The 12,979-nt window shown below is 40.8% G+C and overlaps 1 protein-coding gene and 1 long non-coding RNA gene across 3 annotated transcripts in view; one reads left to right on the forward strand and one right to left on the reverse strand.

The window, feature by feature from the left end:
- The window catches only part of LOC125721988 (uncharacterized), a 433,000-nt gene that overhangs the window by 121,061 nt on the left and 298,960 nt on the right, over positions 1-12,979 (forward strand). The window lies entirely within an intron of this gene.
- On the reverse strand, positions 790-2,674 carry LOC125722011 (uncharacterized). The gene is made up of 3 exons (XR_007386057.1): positions 1,632-2,674; positions 990-1,544; positions 790-904 (listed from the first exon to the last, which is right to left on the reverse strand). It is a non-coding gene; the product is annotated as an uncharacterized LOC125722011 (long non-coding RNA).

The raw sequence follows: 12,979 nt of genomic DNA on the forward strand, positions 1-12,979 counted from the left end.
TACTTGAAATGACTGAAAAGTGATACCAGGATCAGGGGGTCAATAAGCTTTTAAGTAATAATGTGGATTGTGCTTGGGATAGAAGCTGCATGTTGTGTTGAAGAAAAGTATAGATTTTCATTTGACAAAATATTCAAATTAATTGTAATAATAATATTAGTGACGTTCATTTTTAGATGACATTAATTACATAACTAATAATACATTGAGAAGAAATGTTTTGTTATTGTGTAGATGGAAAGACATGAAAGTAATGTGGAAAATCGCCTCTTACCACTGAAACACATTGGTATGGGTGGTGCTAATAATAGTACTGCAGCCAGCCAGTAGGGGGCGCTTGACATGTTGCGTTTTCACCTTTTAGAGACATTTTGGTCTCCATGTTTTTTACAGTCAATGCTTTGATGACAGATTTGAAAGCAGTATGCATAATGCATCAGGACTCACACTGAAATTGCCCATATGTGGATATATTATGTAACATGGTTCTGTAGGAATGCTGGTACCTTGGAAACAATATACAAATATACCTTATATGTGAGTTTGGATATGGGTGTGGCTGCAACTGGAGAGGCTTGTAGTTCTGCAAAGTTTTCATAATGGTTGTTGCAAATATTATGTAGAAAATATGACAGAGACTTGAATGCAAACATGGGTTTTGTTGGGAAAATATCAGTTCATGAAATACATTACTGAGGAAACTGTAGTTGTTTAAACTCGTATTTAATACTATTAAGCACAGACACATCACAAGGAAAATAAACTATTATTTATAATAATTTATATACCGTGCAATGATTAAACATAAAAAAACTATAGCATAGAAAAATCGAATGATACTATCAGACAAAATGGCCATGGAGATGTAACAGAGAGCGGTGAGCTGGAGACCAGAGTCTTGACCCTGAGGAGTGAAATAAAATATTTAATTTCTCTGTTGTGTCGCAAACCTGACAGATACACTACTTGTCAAAAAGAAAAGAACTTACTTCCTCACGCATTTCTAAAAGGATGTTTTTGTCAAATCCCTCCAACTCAATGAAAAACCACAGATCAAGATCACATATTATGGCCTAAATAAAAATATAATATAGATATATAATATACACAGTTCATGGTGCATTTTGTAATACTCAAGACACACCAAGGCCATGCACAGTGCATACTGATAAAAGGGAGGGGAAAAACACTTCAATACATTCTCTGTATCACAAGTGTTACGTCCAACAATTCAAGGTGGTCTCTCTTACAATTGACACGCGCGCTCGTCCGATCCTCCCGTGTGCCACGCCCCCTCGTTAACCTCGTGTGGAATCTCCATGTCATTCGCTGTTTCCAGTTGTTTTCATTAGTTCTATGTATTTAACTCCGCGTCAAAATATATTTTACCCGTCCAGTCATTTAAGTCCCTACTTCTATTGTCCTGTGTTCCTAGCTGGTTTCCAGATTCTCCATCTTCCTGCTCCTGCTTCCCCGATCCGTGACGTGACAACAATCAACATGAACACGCCACAGTCCACAGAACCAATCTGTTGAGGAACATCCTGCAAAATACAAAATAACACTAACGAAAACATTTCTTACAATTCTAATACAAATGTAACGACAGAAAATGCTGAAATCTACTTTACCATGTTTTTCAAGCATTTTCCAGTGTCCTGGGCTTATTCGGTTTGTCAGTTTGCTGCAAAAAGAATTTTGGAATTGTCAGGGGCAACATAACTACAGCTTTTCATGAGACGGGATTAAAACTCTATGTATGAATTAATGGACACACAGAAGACCTTTTGTCACATTTGTAAATGTTTCACTGTTGTGCTACATCTGGTTGTGAGTGTTACCGAGAGCGTATGACAGTCTCTGCCCCAATTGTCGTCAGGAATGAACGAAGAAAATGATGATTAAAATATTAAAAAACAGCAAACGATACGACTTAAATATTATAGCATTTATTGTACAATATACTATACATATGATCAGGAGCGCACATAACTGCATGGTGCGCAAGTACGCATTCCCCGTACACGCGGGGCAACTCCTTGTTGTAGCAGCGGAAATGCGTATTTATTTTATGTGCATTCACGCTGTTATGACAAGAAATTACCGTGCATCTTAACATTTAGGCTAATTTGTAATTCTTTCGCGGCATGAAGGCTAAAATACACAATGATTTCTTGTCATAACAGCGCGTATGCACATAAAGTAAATACGCATTTGCGCTGCTACAAGACATTACCACGCGTATCGCTTTAGACAGCGAATGAGTACTTTCATATCAGTTATGTGCCCCCTGCATATGATCATTTTTGCATATAAAATAAGGGGGGCGACTTACGCAGGGTTGCCAACTTGGGTCAGCTTGTTGGCATGAGATTTTCAATTCGGGACAAGCCTACACACGTATTCACATTTATATAACAGTTTCATTACTTTGTAAATAGTCTTTATGGTTTGCAAACTGCCGAAACGCTTCTGATGCAGCCAGTTTTAGGTTTTAAATGGATTAATGGAGATTCTCCATAAGATTTATTGCTGTGAGCGTTTGAGTCCGAAAGCCCGAGTCTCGCGCCACATACGTCAGAGTGGCAATCTGCTTACAGTCGAATCGGAGCCGAACGCGGCCGAAAGTCGCCGACGAGCTGCATAGTATCGCATTGTCTGTTATGGTACGAATGGGCGTCCGTGACAACAGCTTGATTGCTTTTGAATCACATGTACTTATCTTCTCAAACTGCTTTCGAGCATCTTAACGACTGGTTGCATTTTGAAGTGTCTTGCCATCTAAAGAATGGAGAACAAAGAAATAAACATAGTTAAGATTAAAATTAAACTTACAATTAAAGTAAAAATAACGACGAAGGAAGGTGTCATTAAGACAGATGACACAGACAAGCCCCGATCGACACGGAGGGTGTCTGACATGCCGAAGGTAAAGCCCTGGCTTAAGAGACCTTATTAGAGCACTTTAATTAGAGCATAAAATGTGTTATATCAATAATCTTTCCTTGTTTTAACAATCGGCTGTCCAGACTGGAAGAGAAGAAAATCACCAGGGCCAGAGGGTTCGTCCGTGGAGCGGGAGGGACAGGCCACCCACGCTGGAGGAAGAAGGAGCGAGGAGGAGGCCCCAACTGAAGTTCCTCCGTCGTCCGGACAGCAACGGCTCCTGCGATCTACAACCAGAGAGAGGCCAGGGACAGCGTCAGCGACCGGCGGAACAGCAACTCCTGACAAGGATCCATGGACTTATGGGATATGGCCGGAGAAGGAGGACTGACTGCAGAGACATTGTTCCTGATGGACTTGTGGGTTATGGCCGGGGACGGAGGGATAATAGAGATACTGTTTAAGTGTTAATGTACAAAAGAGATAGGATAAGATAAGATAGGATAAGTTAAAATAGGATAAGATAAGCTAAGTTAAAACATAATAAGATAGGTTAAGTTAACATATGATAAGATATGCTAAGTTAAAATATCATAAGATAGGCTAAGTTAAAATAGGATAAGAGCTTTACAATAAAACATATACTTACTTTTCAAACTGTGTCTTTGTCATCTCTTCATTGTTATGTCTGTCTTTGATAATTTTGCACCGTTAATTTATATCTGACACTCTCCTAAATGTCAATAAGCAGAGACAGAGGAATGGGAGGAAGGTACGGTTAAGTTAAAGGAAATGATAAAGTATCAAAATCACAGAGTTATCTTATTTTGACGCAGAAAGAGTCATTTCCGTGTTACTACCACCTATAAGTTAATGGCTGCAAATGTTTTATAGTTGTAGTCCGGTGCACTCTGTATCCATGCTAACTAGCTAGCTAATGTTAACATGACGCAGTACAGTCTTCCAGCTTGGGAATTCCCACCCCGGTCCGTGGCCAGTATTCCGCAGGGGGGTTTGCGGAGGGGTTGGTTGCAAATGCAAACGCATCCCTTCATGTTCGTGCGTTGTGTTCGGATGTGAAAATAAAAAAATCAAATTCAATGTTTATGTCATATTATACAAGATAAGACTGTAAAATAGTTTGCCCTGCATAAGGATGCCATGCAGTCAGAGTATGATCAAGATAGGGTGTGAGTGTGGAAAAAAGACAAATGTAACAGTATTTGAGGGAAGAGTGAGAAGGAGGGAAATGTAAGGAGAAGGAGGTTCTTCGGAGCTCCGAGATGTGATTGGCTGTAATAAATCTGGAATATAGCTATATGACAGTTTTTGATAACACCAGCATTTATTTTTAGGCAAAAATGGCAGGCAGATCAGAACTGGCTGGATTTGATGCTGCAGCTTTTATTGAAAGACAAAGTGCTGAAGTTTGCATGACTGTGTGTTTATTTCAGTTATTTTATATTGGACTCAAGGATTGGTTTCATCATACAAATACAGCACAGATAATGTTTATTTGAAATTACTGAAAAGTAAGTGATACCAGAATCAGAGGGTCAATAAGCTTTTAAGTAATAATGTGGATTGTGCTTGGGATAGAAGCTGCACGTTGTGTTGAAGAAAAGTATAGATTTTCATTTGACAAAATATGCTAATGAATTGTAAAAACAATATTAGTGACATTCATCTTTAGATGACATTAATTACATAACTAATAATACTTTGAGAAGAAATGTTTTGTCATTATTTTCTATTATCATTGCTTCTTACAGTAAATTATTCTTGATGCCCCCAGTCGGTAGCCCATGTATGTAAAATATGTGGGTAGGATGCCGGTTAAACCCCCCGATTCACGTGCAGCATTTGATCACAGTTGACCCCATTCATGCTGGGCAGAGTCATCCTGTCTTAGCAGAGTCCTGCTGAAGCTGTGTGTGAGCTTATTCTCCAGGTCTCACTGGCTTTTGTGTGGCTCCCCACACTTCTGTCACAGTAGACAGTCCTGCCTGCCTGCAGCTTAACCAATGAAGCGGCTCTTTCCTTGCATATAATTAATGCAGCAGCTATTTACTTGCATCTATCACTCAGGCGGCTGCTTCCCTGCATGTGACCTACTACAGTGTTTTATAAGGTGTTTCCTTTGCTGTTCTCAGTCTCTGCCCCAATTCCCCAGTTTCTTTCGCAGTTTTTCCTGCCATCTCTGCCACAGCTTCAGCTGCATTGTCTGCAGTCTCTCCTGCACTGTCTGCTCTGGCTGCAGCTCTGCCTCTTTCAGCCCCCCCCCCCCCCCCCCCTCCTATGGCTCCTGCTGCAGCCAAACCCCCCGCAGTTACACCCACTATTCCTACTACTGCTCCTGCCCCTAATGCCCAACTGCCCCAGCATCAGCAGCTCCTGCTGCCCCTAATGCCCCAGCTCACTCTCTCTCTTGCTCTTCTCCTGATCTCAGACTCCCCTGCTTCCTCTCCTCTCTCATCCATCTTTTCTTTTGTCATTTTCACCTCCATTTCTGCTATGACCTGGAGTGATTTATTTGTGTAATGACTGCTGCCATTGTTTGTCACCATGTTCTCTATAGCTGTCAGCAGCTGTTTAATCTGAAGGCTGTTACTCCTGCACTCTGATTCATCCAGGTTTCCATCAGAGCTTGAAGGTCTTCCTGACCCTTGGCCTGGTTCCTGATCAGGTGTGATGATCTTTGTTCTAACAGCCAGTTCTTCATTTCCTCCAGTGTCTGAACAGCCTGTGATTCCCCAGCTTCTCTCCTCTCTATCATCACTTGCTGTAGTTGTTCCACGAGATCTGCAGACTGAGCATTTTTATCTTTTCTGTTCCAGTGCTTAGAGTGAATGACATGGACTCGGCCTCCACACTTATCAACAAGTTCCTTCAGATCCTTGTTCTCCTTCACATATTCCTCAGTGGTTTGGTTTTCTTTAAGCCCATCAGCCTGTGTGAAGAGGACACCTGTGTGTTTCAGGGCTTCCTCCCCAAACCACTTCAGTACCATCTTCACTGACTCGTTCTCTTCCCCCAGGATAACATTTCCTGTGCTGCTCTTCCCAGATCCTGTGTTTCCCAAAAGCACAATTCTTACTTCAGAAGGTGCTTTGGGAGAGAAATACAATATCAGTTACCATGAATATTATACATTTGTGTCAGTTTGATTGAAGACTCATAGCAATTTGCTAAAATCAAGCCTGTCAACAGGAGGCACCGTGAATGTGGTTATAATGAACATGAACATGTCATATTGCTGTGGAAATTCTCCAGCATGTCTTTAGCATGTCTTGGGTGCAGCTACTTTATTCTGTCAGCAGATGGCAGTGCAGAGCCACACAAAGCATGAGCGCATGGGAAAGAGACTGACAGTCAGAGGTACTTATTCAACTCATTTTGTTACTGAACACAGATATTTCATCTGTCTGCTTATCCAAAGGAAAACCTCATTTCTATACATAGTTTGTTTACCTGAATACTGACAGAAAAGCTTAGACATGCAGCCACTCTTAGCAATTTCACGACAGATGCTTCTGTCCAGCTCGATGGATGTGAGTCTGGCTCAGGGGTCGGCAACCGAATTGAGAAGAGCCACTTTTCGGAAAACCATTGAAGCCAAAGAATTTTATTGGAAACAAACATTTATTCTAAACAGATGAGCGTCTTTTTATACATACCAACGACAAAGTAAAACAATTTAAAATGTTTTTTGTGGACTTTTGAACAAAAATGGCATGTTTGCCCTAATTTTATGAATCATATCGTTTTCTTTTCTTTATATTAACAGGTTAAGGTGTTTCGTTACCTTGATAAAAACCCAGCAAGATGAGGGGCTTTCCATTTTTGTAATGAACTGTATGCCAAAACAAAATGTTCACTTAAGTGTGTCAATTTTCAAGTTATTACAGTTTTTTTCAATTGCTTAGACACTAAAATTAAAACTTTCTCACAATTAACAAATCCTTATACTCAAGGAGCAAAACACCGGCCTAGATTTGCACAACTGTAAGCACATTTTCAGCTTCACACTTTTTGCAAAACATAACACACAGTGATTTGCAAAACACTAAACACACTTAACATACATTACACACAAAAATCTATCATGAAGTCACTTCCTTGCAATACCAAAGCACTGACTGTCAAATTACCGCACTGTCCAACCAATTGGTTCAACACAGTCATCAGGTTTGCAAACACTTGTTTGCTTAATGTAGACACACCAATCAGGTGTTTAAGCACTATAAAAAGGCAACAGGCAAGTTCACCTGTCTTCAACAAAAATGGACAGTGTCAGAAGAAGAGGAAGAGTACGGATGAGAGGGGGAATCTGGAGAGAACAATGTGGAGGAAGAGGCCAAGGTAGGGGAAGAGGAAGAGGGAGAGGAAGACCTAGAGGAGGGGTAGGACATGCACAAAGAAGAAGACGACCAAATCTGTGTAACGAAATTCGTGCTACAATTGTGGACCATGTAATAAACCACGGACTAACACTGAGGGAGGCTGGACTGAGAGTACAGCCTAACCTAAGCAGGAACACAGTGGCATCAATAGTTCGGACATTTCGTCAGGAGCACAGGTGAGAAACTTATCTTCCGTCAACAGAAAATCCATAGCTTACTGCATGTACTATATCAACCGTTTTGGTATGTATTCATGTTTCATTTTACAGTAAGCTACATGTATTTTGTTTGCCCAACATAGGATTGATCGTCGAGAACACCAAGGAGGGAAGCGCCCTATATTCACACAGGAGCAAGAAAGAGAGATCATAAACCTCGTTTTGGCCAATAATGCAATCAGACTTCGAGAAATTCAAGCCCATATTGTCAATGATCACCAAATTCTCAATAATGTCCTACAGGTCTCTCTGTCAACAATAGGCCGTATCCTTAAAAAACATCAAGTTCTGATGAAACAATTGTATAAAGTGCCATTTGAAAGAAATTCAGACAGGGTGAAAGTCCTGCGGCATGAATATGTGGCGGTATGTTTTGTTTACTGACTGTAGTATTGTGTACTGCACACATAACCTTTTTACAGTACATGTAATTTTACTGTATAGCATACCTACAGTATAATGATAACGCAATGAGATATTTTGCTGTATTTCAGAGAGTTTTGCGAATGGATGCGGAAGAAGTCCCGCATGAGTTTATATACATTGATGAAGCTGGATTTAACCTGACAGTGAGAAGAAGGGGAAGAAACATCCTTGGCCACAGGGCTATTGTCAATGTACCAGGGCAACGTGGGGGTAACATTACCCTTTGTGCTGCCATTACACAGAATGGGGTCCTCCACCGCCATGCCAACTTGGGTCCTTACAACACTGACCTCATTCTTACATTTTTAGACCGATTACACAATATTATCACAGCAGCAAACCAAAGGGACCAGATGCAATACATTGTCGTCTGGGACAATGTGGCTTTCCATCGTTCCGCCCAGGTCCAAAACTGGTTTCATCAACACCCACTATTTACAGTTCACTACCTTCCACCATACTCCCCCATAGAAGAGTTCTTTTCTGCATGGCGGTGGAAGGTTTATGATCTCCGGCCCTATGTCCAGATGGCCCTCATTCAAACTATGGAGGAAGCATGTGATCAAATTGAAGCAGCATCCATACAAGGGTGGATTCGTCACTCCAAAAGATTCTTTCCACGTTGCCTTGCAAATGAAAATATAGCCTGTGATGTTGACGAGGCCCTGTGGCCAGATCCAGCTAGGCAGAGAGATGTTTAGGTTTTTATTTTTTATTTTTATTCTATACTGAACTGGATATGTAATTTGTTACAGTATTATTGTAAGCTTACAGTACAATGGTATGTTTACAGTTTTTGATGATTGCTTACACACGGAAATTAAAAGTAGTACACTATTAGCAAAACTGCACACTCAACAAGCAAAACAGCAGCCCATATTTGCACAACTATAAGCACATTGTCAACCTCACACTTGTTGCAAAACTCTACACACAGTGATTTGCAAAACACTAAACACACTTAACATACATCACACACAAAAATCTATCATGAAGTCACTTCCTTGCAATACCAAAGCACTGACTGTCAAATTACCGCACCGTCCAACTAATTGGTTCAACACAGTCATCAGGTGTGCAAACACTTGTTTGTTTAATTGTAGACACACCAATCAGGTGTGTAAGCACTATAAAAAGCAGCAGGTGAGTTCATCGGTCTTCAAGCAAAATGGAAGGAGGAGGAGGAAGGGGAGGAAGAGGAATCAACAGAGGAAGAGGAAGAGGAAGAGATGGAGGCCATGCTGGAGGTAGAAGAAGAGGAAGACGAAGACAAGAAGGTGCTCAAAGAGGACCGAATCTGACAAATGAGATCCGCCAACACTGGTTGACCACGTTGTCAACCACGGCCTGACGCTGAGGGAGGCTGGACTGCGAGTACAGCCAAATCTAAGCCGATACACAGTGGCAAGTGTGATAAGAACATTTCGGCTGGAAAATAGGTATTGTACAAATATCACCATATCAAGAACATCTGCACGGTTTCAGTAACTGCTTTACAGTACTGGATTCTATGCAGTATCAGCACTTCTGTTACCTTGTCCTCTGAATATACTGTACCATTGTTTACCGTTTTTTTTCTACATAGGATTGAGGGTCAGGAACGACAAGGGGGAAGGCCTCCTATGTTCATAGAACAGCAAGAGAGGGAGACAGTAAACATGGTTTTGGCCAACAATGCTATAACACTCAAACAGCTCCAAGCTAACATTGTCAATAACCATGCCAGTTTCAACGATATCCATCAGGTCTCAATATCAACACTGGCACGCATCCTAAAAAAAAAACCATATTCAATTGAAGCAAATTTATCGAGTGCCTTTCGAGCGCAATTCCGAAAGGGTGAAACAACTGCGGCATGATTATGCAGAGGTATTTATTCACTTTAGCAGTGTGATCTTGCATACCGTCTCATAATCTTTTACTGTACTGTAATATGTATACTACATCGACACTGAACTACACAATTTTGCCTGACACTGTTCTTCAGGTAGTTCTACGAATGGATGGAGAGGAGATCCAGCATGAGTTCATTTACGTAGATGAGGCTGGGTTCAACCTGACGAGAACACGAAGGAGGGGAAGAAACGTCATTGGCCACAGGGCTATAGTCAATGTCCCAGGGCAACGTGGGGGAAATATAACACTCTGTGCAGCCATTACACAGAATGGGGTCCTCCACCGCCATGCCCATATGGGCCCTTACAACACAGCACTCATACTTACATTCTTGGACCAGTTGCACAACATAACAGCAGCAAATCAAATCGATCATATGCAATACATTGTTGTCTGGGACAATGTGTCTTTCCACCGCTCTGCTCTGGTTCAGAACTGGTTTCAGCAACATCCACATTTCACCGTCCTACATCTTCCACCATACTCTCCATTCCTCAACCCTATAGAAGAGTTTTTCTCGGCATGGCGGTGGAAGGTATATGATCACCATCTCCAGGCTGAGGTACCCCTCCTCCAAGCCATGGAGGAGGTCTGTGACCAGATGGAGGTAGCAGCAATACAAGGATGGATTCGTCATTCAAGACGTTTCTTCCCAAGGTGTCTAGCTAATGACAACATTGCCTGCGATGTTGATGAAATTCTCTGGCCAGATCCAGCTAGGCGAAGAGACAATGTCTAGTGTTTTTCTTTGTTACAGTAAACTGACAGTACAGTACGTAAAGTGACATGTTGTTACAGTACTATGAATCTCCATATCAACATTTTGGGCATGTTGAGAAATAAATGAGTTTCTTCAGTGTGCAACATTGGTTTTGTGTAGTGTTTGGTGGATTTACTTTACATTTGTACTTTGTTGATGGTAGCCTACTCTAATCATAGGAAAGTAGAAGTGCTAAAAGTGTTTTAGGTTTATCACAGCAGAGTGTAACTCGTGCAAACAGAGTATGGTAAATGTGAAACATGTGTTTCTTATGGTACAAAAGTGTGGTTTTTAAACATAAGTATATAGTTTTTACAAGAGTATTTCATTATGCAAAGGATTTGTAGTGTTTTGCTAATTGGGTGAGTGGTTGTGCTAATTGTGTGTACTGTTTTAAAACACGGGCCCTGTTTCGAAAACCGTGCGTAAGCAATCGTCAAAAACTGTAATACCATATGGAAACTGGAAAAATGTTTTGTTACGTAGGAATGTTTCGTTCAAATGTTCAGTATTGACTGACTTGAGTACATGAAAAGAAATAAATATGTTCATCAAGGTGCAGTACTTGTCTCGTGTGTTGTGTTTGGTCAATATATTCATGTTCTTTATCAATATCTCAAAAAAGAGAAAAAAAATCAAACCAAGACTATATCATTAGAAAGGTAGAAATGTTACAAGTGTTTCAGATTGAGCACAGCAGTGTGTAATTGGTTCAAACAAAATCCGACTGTATGAACCATGTCTGCGCCATAGGGTACCAAAGTGGGCTTTTGGTAAATTATTGTACAGTTTTGAATTAAGTGTTTCATTTTGCAAAAGATCTCAGATGTTCTGCTACTTGTGTGTGTAGATGTGTGAATTGTGTGTAGGGTTTTGACAAAATGAGCCTTGTTTTTAAAATCGTGCCTAAGCAATCATAAAAAACTGTAATATGATGGTTTGTGTTAACTGATTGGTATAAAAATACCATTTTTACAAAGGTTTGAAGAGTTAAGCAAGATTTATTAGCTTTTGCAAGAGACCTGTTTGTTTTGCTGATTTGGTGGTTTTTTTATTTGAGTGCAGAGTTTTTGCAAAATAGCCAGTAGTTACAAAAATGTGTTTAAGCCATCAGAAAAAAATGTGTGTGCTTTGGTGCACATCCATCCATCCATCCATTTTCCAAACCGTTTATTGTACTGGGTCGCGGGGGGGTCCGGAGCCTATCCCGGAAGCAATGGGCACGAGGCAGGGAACAACCCAGGATGGGGGGCCAGCCCATCGCAGGGCACACTCACACACCATGCATTCACACATGCACACCTACGGGCAATTTAGCAACTCCAATTAGCCTCAGCGTGTTTTTGGACTGTGGGGGGAAACCAGAGTACCTGGAGGAAACCCCACAACGACATGGGGAAAACATGCAAACTCCACACACGTGACCCAGGCAGAGACTCAAACCCGGGTCCCAGAGGTGTGAGGCAACAGTGCTAACCACTGCACCATCATGCCGCCCCCCATAGATTCATTTTTCCATTTTTATTTTCAATAATATTGATGTTAACTCAGCATCTTATTTTCAATGTTGAAAAAGTCGCTTTATATCAAGGTTTCGCCACCATTAATTTTTCAATATTGAAAATCTGACCAAAAATCAATTCATTTTCAATGCTGATAATTTAACACTGACCATAATTCAATGCATTTAACTATACTTCAACGCTGAAACAATAACATGATGCTGTCTGGGCTATGAATAATTATTTCAATTGATATACAGATTCCAAGCTCATATAGGTGACACACAGGTACATAATGGGCGTCTTATGTCTGAGGTAGCCAGCTACTGTGTTTGATAACCCACCATCATAATAATAGTTTCCTCGCACCAGTATAAAAGTAAACCAATTGATCCCTCTTGCAATCACCTGTGGTATGAAACTGAATAAAATGTATCGTACCAGTCTTGGGGAAAACCAGTGAGAATCCACAGCACTGCGCAAATTCTCATGTGTTCCTAATGACAAGGGCAAGACTGGTAATCAAATTAGCCTCTCAGCAGGAGTGTTAGTGTAAAAGCAGTGCTTATTGACACACATAATAAAGCTTGTTAGAATGCGTAACATAATTATTTAGCTGGGCCCAGTAGAGGTGAGAGCTCCCCTAGTGGCTACAGGAGTGTTAGTGTAAAAGCAGGGCTTATTGACACAGATAATAAAGCTTGTTAGAATGCGTAACATAATTATTTAGCTGGGCCCAGAAGAGGTGAGAGCTCCCCTAGTGGCTACAGGAGTGCATTTTCCCCAAAGCAGATATAATGGATGGGATACAAGAACAAATCAAATTATTTTCCTCATTTAATATTCAGATTTTAATTGGGCTTAAATTTTAGAGCACAGTGTGTTCTA

This window comes from Brienomyrus brachyistius, unplaced genomic scaffold (assembly GCF_023856365.1).
Source record: "Brienomyrus brachyistius isolate T26 unplaced genomic scaffold, BBRACH_0.4 scaffold36, whole genome shotgun sequence".
In the NCBI taxonomy this organism is placed as follows: Eukaryota; Metazoa; Chordata; class Actinopteri; order Osteoglossiformes; family Mormyridae; genus Brienomyrus; species Brienomyrus brachyistius.